This window comes from Tupaia chinensis, unplaced genomic scaffold, assembly GCF_000334495.1.
Source record: "Tupaia chinensis unplaced genomic scaffold, TupChi_1.0 Scaffold000567_1, whole genome shotgun sequence".
Lineage (NCBI taxonomy): Eukaryota > Metazoa > Chordata > Mammalia > Scandentia > Tupaiidae > Tupaia > Tupaia belangeri.
The window spans coordinates 1,361,983-1,366,752 of record NW_006160080.1 but is presented as its reverse complement, the minus strand read 5'-3'; the positions used below and the strand labels follow the sequence as shown (position 1 = coordinate 1,366,752).

Sequence of the window (4,770 nt, the reverse complement as noted above, 5' to 3'; positions counted from 1 at the left end):
GGGGGGTGATTTCTCGCTTTCTGTCTCTCTGTCTCTCTCTGTCTTTCTGATGAGCGCATGCACCCTATAGCAAAAACCTCTCAATAAAAAAAAAAAAGATATTTTGATCAACTGGACTGGGGAGAAATGTTCACATATTGAAATGTTCACTTTGTAAGCTAAATAATGGGATTGAATGTATAAAAAAATTTTTTTAATTAAAAATAAATAAAAGATATACAAGTGGCCAATAAGCACATGAAAAGATGTTCAATACCATTCATCAGGGGAATACCAATTAAAACCACAATAAGATACCATTACATACCCACTAGGATGGCAGTAATCTGAAAGACAGACAATAACAAATGTTGGCAAGAATGTGGAAAAATTAGAACCCGCCTTTTGCTTCGCTGCCCCACTGAAAGCAGGATGGGTCATCAGCAGCTCTACTGGAGCCACCCGCGAAAATTCGGCCAGGGCTCTTGCTTTTGCTGCGTGTGCTCAAGCCGGCAGGGTCTGATCCGGAAATACGGCCTCAACATGTGCTGTCAGTGTTTCCGTCAGTACACGAAGGACATAGGCTTCCTCAAGTTGGACTAAATGATCTTCCTTGAATGGATTGTACATGATATAAACCCAGTGAAAGAAATCATGCTGGCTATTTGTATATAAAATAAAATAAATAAAACCCTTCAATTAAAAAAAATTAGAACCCTACCCCTCAAATATGGCTAGCGAGAAGGTAAAATAGTACAGCAGCCATTCTTCAAAAGGCTGACTATAAAATTATAACATGACACAAATATTCCATTGCCAGGTATATACCCAAGAGAATTACAAACATATGGCCAGGGGGAACCAGCAGTTAGCGTAATGGCTATGTCGCTGGACTCCCACGTAGTCGACCGCGGTTCGCGTCCCAGACCCAGTGGTTTAAAACTCACGCCGGGTGCGTGTGCGTGTGTGTCCAAGATCCCAAGAGGAGAATGGAGGAGAAGGGATTGCGGCATGACCATCCTCCCTGGGGGGGGGGGGGTGATTTCTCGCTTTCTGTCTCTCTGTCTCTATCTGTCTGGCGAGTGCACGTGCCCTATAGCGAAAACCTCTCCAAAAAAAAAAAATATATATATATATATATGGCCAAGCAAAGCTTGTAACCAATGTTCATGGCAGCATTATTCATAATAGCAATCAACAAAAATATCCATCAGCTGGTGAATCATACATAAAATGTTATATGAAGCCATACAATGGAATATTAATGGGCCATGAAAAGAAGTATTAAAACATGCTACATCATGGGTGAACCTTGAAAATATTAAGCTAAGTAAAAGAAGTCAGCCACAAATGACAATGTATGATTTCATTTTTATGAAATGTCCAGAATAGGTAAATCCATAGAGACAGAAAGTAGGTTCATGACTGCCTAAAGATGGCGTGTTGGTGACTACTAGTGAGTATGGGGTTTATATTGGGGTAGTAAAATATTCTGGAATGAAGACAGCGGTGATGACCACACAACTCTGTGAATATACTAGGTCCACTAATTGTATACTTTAAATAGTTGAGTTGCATAGTATGTGCATTACAAGGGGTGTTCAAAAAGTTCATGAAAAATGTGCATTATGGGGAACCAGCAGTTAGCATAATGGCTATATCGCTGGATTCCCATGTAGTTGACTGCGGTTCGCGTCCCGGACCTGGTGGCTTAAAACTCACGCCGGGCGCGTGTGCGTGCATGCCCAAGATCCCGAGAGGAGAATGGAGGAGAAGGGATTGAGGCATGACCATCCCCTCTGGGGGGTGATTTCTCACTTTCTGTCTCTCTGTCTCTGTCTGTCTGTCTGGTGAGCACTCGTGCCCTATAGCGAAAACCTCTCCAAAAAAATAAATGTGCATTATGATAAAAATAAACTCATACTTTAGTTCTATTTTTTCCTTATATACTTCAATAAATCTATTATTCTAAAACGTGAAAGGGAGTCCAGCAGGAGGCATAGTGGTTAAGGCGCTGGACACTCCCATATGGCTGACCACAGTTCAAGTCCCGGACCTCGTGGCTTGCTTTCTTCCTTTCCCTCTCTTTCTCTCTGTGTCTCTCTCCGGTCAAATTAAAAGAAATTAATGAATAAATAAAAATTAAATAGATAAATTTTAAAAGTGAAAGGGCCAGATGGTGATAATACAACACTAAGCAGTGCTAGACCTACATGGGTGGGTGCCATCTTCATGTCATGAGGCCTCCCCATACACGCTAGGTGCAAATATATGCCCATTACTTGGGCCAGCTGAGGAGGTATCTCCTTCTCCCCCTTCTCTTTTCTTCACCCTCTCTCTCTTAGAAGAAAGAAATAAAGAAAACTATTTTACGTTTGTTTTTAAGTGAAAAAAGAGACAAAGGAGAAAATATTTTTAAAGAATTATTTCATGTTATTTATTATTTATTTTTTAACTTGCTATAGTCATCAGAGAGAGAAAGTGAGTGAGTGAGAAAGCAAGCTGCCAGGTCTGGGACTCAAACCAGTTAGCCATAGGAGGCCAGCACCCCAACCACCATATATCACCTGCTGGCCACAAGGAGAAAACTTTTTTTATTATTTTTATTTTAAAGAGAGTTTTTGTGGAGTTTTTTGGAGTTTTTTGTTTGTTTGTTTGTTTGTTTGTTTTGCTATGGGGCACATGCACTCAGAGAGACAGAAAGCAAGAAATCACCCCCTGGGGGTATAGCCAGGCAACAATCCCTTCTCCTCCATTCTCCTCTTGGGATTTTGGCCACATATACACATAGCCCAGCATAAGTTTCAAGTTACTGGGCCCGGGACTTGAACCTCAGTCAACTACACAGGAGTCCAGCAACATAACAATTACATCATCTGCTGGTCTCAAGGAAAAAACATTTTTAAAGAATAGGGGGGCCAGCAGTTGGCATAATGGCTATGTCGCTAGATTCCCATGCAGTCAACATGGTGGATCCCACATGGCTGACCACACAATTCAAGTCCCAGATGCAGTAGCTTGAGAGGAGGGTCTGAGGAAGTATATTTAGAAGAAAAATAGGGAGGCAAAACCTTAATGGGACAAAGAAATGTGGTATTATCTGTTGAAGATACTAAATGTTCACCTGTTGAAACATTCACTTTGTAAGCTAAATAATGTGACTGAATGCATAAAAGAAAATGAAATTTAAAAATGTAAAAAAAAAGAAAAAGAAAAAGAAAAACACTCCAGATACATGCGCATGTGTGCCCAAAATCCTCAGCGGAGGAGAGATGGAGGAGAAGGGATTGCAGCATGACCATGTCCCATGGGGAATGCTTTCTCACTTTCTCTTTCTTTGTTCTCTCTTCAGCGAGCATACATGCCCTCTGGCAAAATTTTTTAAAAAAAGCTACCACAATCAGTCCGAGTGGTTTAGGTCTGATTATCAAACTGTCAAAGTTTATATGTTGGCTGAAAGCCCAAAAGTAGAAATATATAGTTAGAAATAAATAGAGCTTGGGGGGTTATAATTACTGACCTAGCAAAGGAAAAACAATAACTAGTAAAATGATAAAATTCATTACTCTTCCTTATTTGGGAAGGGTTATGAATATTGTTATGATAACATCCACTATGGGCATACACAGAGAATTGAAATCAAGTATATTTGATTTGAGATGTGCCACAGTACATGAAACTATACATGTAAAAAACAAAAACATTTGAGGCCAGCAGATGGCGTGGTGGTTAAGGCACTAGACTCCCACATGGCTGACCACAGTTTAAGTCCTGGACCTGGTGGCTTGCTTTCTATCTTTCTTTCTCTCTCTTTCACTTCCTCTCTTTCTCTCTCTCTCTTTTCTCTGGTGAGCACATGTGCACTATAACAAATTTTAAAATAATAATAATAAATAAAAATAAATCATTTAATTTAAAAATCCAGAAACATTTAGTGGAAGAAAGAAAAATAGAAAACTTACCAAAAGAAAATCAATATACATATGAACTTGTAAATAAATACAAGCATCTTTAAGTATTCAGTGTAGTTTCCTACTCAGGATGTAGAATACAGAGTAGGGGCTGGCAAACTTTTTCTGTAAATACTTTAGGCTCGGAATTATATGGGTTCTGCTGCACCTCCTCAACTCTGCCATGGTAGTACAAAAGCAGCCATAAGTAATATGTATTCAAATGAGTATAGCTGTGTTCCAATAAAACTTTACTTATGGAAACTGAAATTGAATTTCATATCATTTGCACACCACAAATTTTTTTCCAACCATTTAAAAATGTAAAAAGCCAGGACCAGCAGATGGCATAATGGTTACATCACTGGACTCCCACGTAGTCTACCACAATTAGAGTTGTGCATGCATATCCGAAATCCCAAGAAGAGAATGGAGGAGAAGGGATTGCCGCATGGCCATCCCTCCAGGGGGTGATTTCTTGCTTTCTGTTTGTCTGTCTCTGTCTCTCCAGTGAGTGCACATGCCCTATAGCAAAAAATCTCTCTTAAAAAAATAATAATAAAATTAAATTTAAAATAATCCTTTTTAAAAAGAGAGAGAAAAAAAAGAAACACTTCAATATACTGGTGAAGAAAAACGAGCAACAATATCTTATTATACACAAAAATACTCACCAGAAATAGAAAGGTACACTAATTAATATGCCTCATATGGGAAACAATGACAAAGCCTGTCGGGAATGTTAATGAGAATCAAATGAGTTAATACACAAAAAGTTCTAAGAACCCAGCAAACCACTCACACCTTTTTCTGATACTATTAGCAACAAGTCACACTAACT

At 39.1% G+C, this 4,770-nt stretch overlaps 1 pseudogene; it reads left to right on the top strand.

Moving 5' to 3' along the window:
* The first annotated feature begins 383 nt into the window (after window positions 1–383).
* On the top strand, window positions 384–649 carry LOC106735903 (40S ribosomal protein S29 pseudogene; annotated as a pseudogene).
* Window positions 650–4,770: the final 4,121 nt, after the last annotated feature.